General features: G+C 39.9%; 1 pseudogene; it reads left to right on the forward strand.

The window, feature by feature from the left end:
• LOC111817920 overlaps positions 1–7,958 on the forward strand; it is a 33,671-nt pseudogene extending 25,713 nt beyond the window's left edge.
• Positions 7,959–8,601: the final 643 nt, after the last annotated feature.

Here is an 8,601-nt window from a genome sequence, read left to right on the forward strand (position 1 = left end):
TTTTTTTTTAACTGGGGATTGAACTCAGGCCCTTGCACTTGCCAGGGAAGCGCTTATTCCACTGAGCCATCTCCCCAGCCCCGAGATGTGGTATTATAAGTTGAACTAAATTCAGAAATTTTAAATTTTTAAATAGTTATTGCCTACTCCTTTCTACTTTGAGAATTCTAATTATGTGAATATAAGTGTCTTGGTTTTGACACAGTGAACGATTATGACTGATCTGTAAATTCTTCATTTTTATTTTGGACAGTTTTTATTGTTATAGTCAGTTATGTTTGTAAATAATTCATTTTCAATTTGCAATCTATTAAAAAATAAATAAATAAATAAATAAATAAATAAAAATTTAAAAAATACAGATAGAACGCTTAATAAATAGAATGCTTAAGGATGACAGAGAAAGGCTGGGCGTGGAGGTGCACACCTGTAATCCCAGAGCCTAGGAGATTGAAAAAGATCACTACAAGTCTAATCTGCATAGTGAGACCCTGAACACCCTGTAGACCTTACACCAAATACATAAAAAAGAATGACAGAGAAAATAAAACAAAAGACTCTCCAAGAGCACTAAGTAAAATGACAACATGGGAAAATATAAGGGGAAAAGTTAGAAAACATGGAAAAAAATCAGAAAATCCAATAGCAGTAACAAGATGAGAAGACTCATAAGTGAGGGCAAAATGGCACTGACGTGCAATGACTTCTCAGACTGTAAATCCATACGTTCTCATGCACTCATGCATGTGCATAAGCGTGTGCACACACACGCACACACACACACACACACACACACACACACACACATGCTGAACATGTCATCTGAGTGCCAAACAAAAATACTTAAAAATACGATGGTAAGGGTTCAGAACTATAAATACAAAAACCAAAGCCTAACCTGTGGAGATTTGGACCTTGGGACAGGTCTCTTTACATAGGAACTCCAAATGTTTGCACCCCACATCACACTTTCTTTGAGGTTCTCAGGGAAACTCACTTTGATAACAATTATCAATCAAGTGTTGAAAATAATCAAAACTGACATCCGAGCAAGTTAAAACTTACCATCAATATATATTCTTTTTTTTTTAAAGTCGCATGCATATGTATTTCTGTAAAAATGTGTCATAATGAAAGCATACGCCTCACCTGTCAGTAACTACAAAAGGAAAAATGTTAGAAATTCAGAGAAAGAAAACCAAACATTTTATCAAAAAGCTATTCAAGTATGAATGACATTATAATGTCATGATTTTGAGTTATTGACCAAGATTAAGAGAAGCCAGTTTTCCTTGATGCTTGGAACATTTATCATTAAATGCCACATATTTAAAGACAGTGGATCATACGTTGCCCTCCTGGAGTACAACCAAGCCACTGAACTGTTCAATGAACAGTGTCTACACAGTAGAGTTGTAAATGCCATTTGAGGCCTGCAGTTTTTCAAGTCGACTTATACACAGCACTTAGAAGATTTAATTACAGTACTAGACTAGAAAATAAACGTTTTACCTCCTAACAATGCAAAAAGTAAAACAGAAGTTTTGATATCAGTGAAATACAGACTCGGCTGGGGCCAGCCAGCAAAGTTGATTTAATTAAGCACTGTTGAAGTTATGGATAAAAGCTCATTGAGCTCATCTTCTCTTGCAATTAACAAAGGCAGCCAAAAGTCAACGGGAGCCCTAGCCGTGGGTTTTTGAACATATAAAGACCATGAAACATCACAGAAATCATTTGCTGTGCTTCGAATGCTCCCATCCCTCCCCCCGAACCCCCAGTTCCTGTTGTAACCTCACTGTAGTGGTCCACACATCGCTCAACTTGTCTGGATCGCATGGCTGTTCCCGCCCCGGGCAGCGGGTGCCCCGCCCCACAGGGAGGACCGGCCCAAAGTGACTCAGCACTTACAGGGTGTATAAAGCGGTTGAGGAAGGCTTGCGCGCACTACCTCCTCGCAGGAGCTTGCTCGGTGCAGCTGGGCCACTTCGGAGGAGCTTGGAGCTTCGCAGCAGCCACCACCACTTCCTGGAAGGAGTTCAGGTCTTCGCAGTCTGCGTAGAAAGAAGAGAGAGGGGCTTGATAGACGTGGCAGCTGCTGCTCCTTGTCTGCTCTTCGTTGTTGCCTATCCCCATAAATTGCTGCTGGCTCCCTCGGAGCCAGTGAAGTATGGAATGAAACCTGCACTGTGAGCTAAACAAACCTTTCCTTTTTTCATTTTGGGTGTCGGTATTTTGTCCCAGCAACAAGTAAAAAGAAACTGAGATACTCATTACCTTTTCATTTTCTTCATAGTTCTTCGTAAACAACAGCAAGTAGCTTGCAAATCCTAGATTTCTTCATAGTTTTCATTTCTACAACCAAGTTCACTTTTCGCTTCCGCAAATGTTATGAACCGCAGTTTCTCACAATACAGAAGAACATTCTTGGTTCTGATGAGAATAATCCTTAGTGCATTAGTCATTCTCAATTTAGAATTTGTAACAGATAAATGTTAAAATTATACTGTGCCGACATACATAGAGTTATTCCTTATTTAACAGGCGGTCATGGGTCTGGTTCAGCTTCACGCAGTCAGGACTCTGAGCTGACAGAGACTCTGCCGTCTTCCATGTCTAACTTGCAGCTGGCCTGGAGCCTAGCCATCCAGCCACCAGATGGCAGAAGAAAGAAGGGAGCATCCTACGAAGTACTGTGGGTCGGATCTAAATGTGGGATACACAGTTTCAGTCCACCTTACACTGACCAGGACTTAATCATAGGTCCACAGACAATTGCATGGGAATATAAAAAATATGAAATATGATCTAGCTAATTGCCCTCATGGAGGGCAATAGTTCAGTGAATGAACAGCCAGCCAGGTTGCCACTTTCCATGGTACTTAAAATGTTAGCCAGAATCCAAAATGCATGCAAGTGGGTTTAAACACTGACTCAGACCTAGCTCATCATTAGATTGCAAGTAGGTGAAGGACAGAAAACGTGGCTTAAACATCTTTGCGTTTTTTGCACCTTCACTTGCATAAGTAGGTGTTGGAGAAAATCTTGAAGGAATTAATTTACTTAATTATATTCTAGTAGCAAGACAAATTAATGCAGCTACCGGAGTGAAAAATAATCTCCTTTCTAAATGAAAAGATCAAGCCAAGTATTTTGAACCGATTATATTTTTATTAAAATAACTACAATACAATGAACTCATAATTGGTTATTCCAAATAATAGCTGAGTTAGTGAATTTCAATATTTGTTTTATTATTGAATGCAAAAGCAATGGTAAAGGCTCCAAAATACATGCATTTTTCTCATTTTTTCTTGAGAGAATAAAAACATGCAGGAAATGTTTAATGATACAATGAATTGGTAATTTCCTAATTTGCTACAAAAGAAGGAGCGTTTATCAGGTGATGTTTACATGTGTATGCTGCAACAAACTATTAAAGTAATGAAGCTAAATCTCATAAATCAACCAAACAAGTCCTCAAATACAGTATCTGCTCTCAGGATACCTCAGCCCCCAGTTCAGAATCCACAGAAAGGATGAGAAAGAAGCAGTAGGATGGTGGAAATTTCTTGACCGTATAAGAAAAAAGTTGCACAAATCAACAGGCACAGATTGTGAATCAGATTGTAGAGCATGGGGGTGGGTATGGAAAAGTGATTCCAAGAGGCAGTCATTGTCTTCTGTAGTTTATTTACAAACCATTACAATATCATCTATTAAACATAACCAAATACATCAAAAGTAGTTTGAATACATGTGAAAGTTTGCAGGTATAAAATCTAAGTTCTGTAGAGACACGAAGCAGACACCATTTATCAAACAGTGATTATTTACACATGAATAGCATGGGCACAACATCAAAAGTGAATACCTGGTAGTAGACTGTTTAAAAATGGGATAGTGGAGGTTCCAGTTGCTAGTAAAGAACAGGTCTACAGTGTGATGTCAGAACAAGTGGCTGAGATAGTGGTGGGGACAAGACAGTTCATGGATGAAAGGTAGGAACTGGGAGGCCAGATGACCAGAAGAGTATGCAGGTACTCTTCTCACTGTGGGGCTATACCCAAGTGCATGCATCCTACATTGAAAACATGCTAACTCAAAAATGCACTTTGTATCCCTAACCCACCAAGCATCACAATTTAGCAGCAAAGTATGCTACAGAGCATGAAAACTTTGTCTTCCTGGTCACTTGGGTAGAGCTGCATGGAGTTGTCGGCATCTACTGAGAGTGGCCTGCCTCTCACGGCAAGCCTGCGAAAGACTCAAATTCAAAATTCAAAGCATGGCTTCTATTGGATGATTGTGAGCTTTCTAACATGTAATGCTGGAAAGTTGTTAATCACCCCATGGTAAGTCAGGGCTATCTACATAAGGGAATAATGCAGTAGCTCAGAGAGATGACAGGTGTGGTCCAGAGACCAACACTGAGCAGAGAAATGCCTGCAAGCTCTAAGAGCCCCAAGGCTTGGCAATCACCACAACAGGGAAAGGTGATGTGCTTGGGAGGACTCTGCTAACAGGAGAACCAAAGCTCTGTTTTCCTTCCCTGGGGAGGCAGTGAGAATGGTTTGCAAACATAGACAAAAATACAAGGAAGAAGGAAAAGTGCGCAAGAGCACACAGGCACCAAATGACAGGGCTGCAAGAAAGCTGTCCTTGGGGAAGAGCTAGGAAAACACTGCAGATTTTGCTAATGATGGCCATTGTGTTCTCTCTGGGTGAATAGCTTTTGTTGGCGGGATGCCTTCCTTAAATGGTGCTTCAGGACACCCTTTGTGACTGAACGGTGAATTCAAAGCCCACAACGAACAAAAAGTAAGGGCAGGGTCTTTCTTGTTCTTTCATACTCTGAGGAGGAGAAGCCATGTAGAATTTGAAGCCTGAACACGCTCGCACAATTGTAAGCCCAGAAAACTGTCTCTGGGACCAATTGTGATACACTACTTCTTAAATTCCATTGCTTTTGTTTCAATTTGGGAATCGCTTAGCTTTATAAATTGAAAGCTTGGGGTCTACTGGTGATTAGGTCTTCACATGATGAAAGCTGAACAAATCAGCACACTAGCTGGCCTGCTAGATTAAATCAGACAGATTTCAGTAGGATTTCAGAAGGAAGCTCACATTTTTATATTTGAAATTTCTTGCAGTTTGTGCTGTTATAAAGGAATCTCACCAGATGTGGAGATACAATAGGAGACAGGGAGAAATTTCCCCACCCCATTCCTTTTTCTGACTCCCAAATCCTGTAAGTCCAACTTGTCATTATTTTTAGTATTTTATACTTGTACAAGTCACATGTGGTTGATAAGCCAGGCATGGTGGCATACACTGCAGTCCAAGTCAGGAGGCTCAGGCAGGAGGACCAGCTTGAGTTCAAGGCTAGCCTTAATCATATAGTGAGTTCAAAGAACACTGTCTCAAAACACACACACACACACACACACACATACACAACATGTTAATAAGAATATTTACAGAAAACTATCCTCAGGAGAAACACAACGCAAATATATTTGCGGAGTGATGTTTTTCATAAGCTGATGTCTGTGCACAGAATTATGACTTTCAGATTTTATGATCATTGTCCACAGTAAGAAACACATTTCACATTTTCAACCTGTATACACACAGTAACAAAGATGCAAACTACATATATGAAATAAAGTTTTAATGGAAGAAATAGTTTGGCTTTACAGTATAAATGCATACTTGTATTTTTACTCTATATTTTAAATGCTAGTTATGACTTATTAAACTAAATTCATGACTCAATATTGGTCACAAATGATAGCCTAGAAAATGTTGATTTTTGAGGGACAATTTAGAATTCTTTTATCCTTTGTTTTTTATTTCTATCAAAGGGAAATTCCTTGTGTCACTGAAATAAATTAAATACCACTGTCTTTTTTTTTACATTTATTTATGTGTGTGTGTGTGTGTGTGTGTGTGGCCAGCTCAGCCCACCAGGGGGCAGGGCTGGCTGGCATGTGGTGCTGGGGGATTGAACAGCGGTCCCTGTGCTTTGCTAAGCTTGTTCTAAGTAGGTGCTTTAGACCACTGAGCCATCTCACCAGCCCCACCACTGTCTTTTAAAAAACACAATAACCATGGGAGTGTAGAGATTGTACAATAATCATAACAGCTAACGCTTAACGAGTGCTCAATGTAGTGCAAAATTTGCTTCACCCATTCTCATATTTAACCCCACAGCAACCCTGTGAGGTAACATCTGTGCTGAGGTACATTCAGCATTTTACAGGTGAAATTGAGGGCTTCAATCTCTTGATATTCTCTGTTGCCCTGGTTTTCTTTCTGAGGTGTTTCCTGGAGGAACAGAGCAGGGTGCCGATGTGACAGATACCTTTGCGGGTTTCTCTTCCCACTGGGCTCATCCTCCCGTGTGTGTGTCACTTTTCCCAGCCGACCACACATTTCCATGCTCATTAGCTGTACAACTCAACGTCTTCAGGTAGCGCAGCCTAAACTTCAGAAAACTCACACAATGCCTCTCAGAATTCTCCTGCTTTTATGTGTTTCTATTTTCTTTTCTCTAGTATCAGATGGCTTCCATCTCCTCAAAATGCTGCCACTAGTTATCTAATTTAACCTTGTTAGTGGCAACCAGGGAAACTTGGAGATATAGCCATTTCATCAATTATCTCCAGCAGGGAGGATTTAGTGCTTTTAAAATAGGGCCACAGTATCAAGTTCATCTACACTATTAGTAAGGTCTTTATCACTGCAAGTTCAGAAAGTGCTGAAGCATTCAGAGTGGCTTTGCCTTTGTATTTTGGGCGCAGTTCATTTTCTTGCTTTGAAGAGTTTGGAACCACCACACAGCATCACGTCACTGAGTCAGAATTAGGAAATGAGGTGCCTCAGGCCAAGCAAAGAGTTAGTCAGCATTCACTGATTACCCCTGCATTCAAGCCCTGAATTAGAACCTACACGAACCTCCAACATGAATAGAAATAATAAGTGATCATTAGTGCTCTTCCCAGGTGCACAGCCACCTTCCTGACCCCTGGGAATTGGGTATGGCAAAAAAATATGGGTATGGCAAAAGTCACTCGTCCAGCAGATAAGCAGATGATGCACCTCCAAGTGAAGTTCCAAGCGTCGCCGAGTGACTTGTTAGTAGTTGCGCGATCATTTGGATCCCGACATCAACAACATAGAAAGGAGCTCTAACTGACCCATAATACACAGATGATGTAAGGAATTTCTGAATCCATTTTTGCTTTAAATCATTGAGTTTTGTGTGTTATTATGTCAAACTACAGGTACAACTGATCTTTGGAAAATAAAATATTTTAGGAGACTAAAAAAACTCACCAAGGATGACACCAAGGAGTGGACCTACCCTGTGAGACAAGAGATGCAGGAAAATTTACCTGGATTTTTCTTAGACTCATATTCTTCTGCTATGAAAAACAAGCTATCCATACTACAGAAACATGGAATGACATAATTTGCATATGACAAAATATTGAAGCAAACTTTATTAAACCAAATTTTTTAGCAGTTATTTAGTCTTGGATATTGCAGATAATCTATAATACGTGTTTTTGTTTTTTTTTCCTGATGACTAGGGAATGTATTGATGGGAGTTTACAAACTGGAGGAAAAGTTCTTGTTCATGGAAATGCAGGGATCTCCAGAAGAGATGCATTTGTATATGGGCAAGAAAGAAGATTTTCTATCAATCCTAATGCTGGATTTGTCCATCAACTTCAGGAAAATGAAGCCATCTACCTAGCAAAGTTAACAATACAGATAATGTCGCCACTTCAGATAGAAAGGTCCTCACCTGTTCCTTCTGGTACCCCAGGCAGTTTGAAGAGAACATATAAAGAAGATGATGATTTTGGAAACATGCAAGTGGCAACTGCACAGAATGGCTAATTCAAGAGTAACATTACTGAGGCTGTGATTTTCTATTTGGAAAGAGAAAATACTGAAGATGATAATAATGTACAATGGTTAAAAAAAATAAAGAATAAAAAACTCACCAAGAAAAAAATATAAGAAAGCAAGGTATAAATGAAAAAACTTAAACAGAAGACAGAGGAGTGAAAAATAATCACTAACAAATGAAAAGCTAGAATGGACACTGGTTGACTGTGGGTAAGAATTTGCAGTGGAAGTGTACAGGAGGCATAGGAAGCGAAAGGGTAGGTGAGATGGTCTGTGTAAAGGTGCAGGGGAGGCAGTAATGTCACATGAGCAAAGCCACACTTGATTTGCTTGGTGGAGCAAGGACTCCAGGGAAGAGAAGGCAGTTGATAAGGGTGCGGGGCACCCAGACACAGGCGCTTCGAATTTGATGACCATTCATGAATTTTGCACTCATTCCTTCATCCTTGTATTTAACACCTGGAACTAGGAGCACTGCCCTTCAGATTCTTGGAAACTGGAAATGAATGGATTGTGATCGCTGCTCTCAGGTCTCACTATTTTAGGCAGTTCATATAAACAAATAATTCCAGGATGTTCTGATGTTTCACAATAGACATTTGTACTACCAGCCAGAATTTGTTCTAAAGCCAGAATGGAGTTAATGTGCATGTAGGGAAGAGTTCATCAAGGAGAAAA

The sequence above is a fragment of the Octodon degus genome, unplaced genomic scaffold (assembly GCF_000260255.1).
Source record: "Octodon degus isolate 3935 unplaced genomic scaffold, OctDeg1.0 scaffold00074, whole genome shotgun sequence".
NCBI lineage: Eukaryota > Metazoa > Chordata > Mammalia > Rodentia > Octodontidae > Octodon > Octodon degus.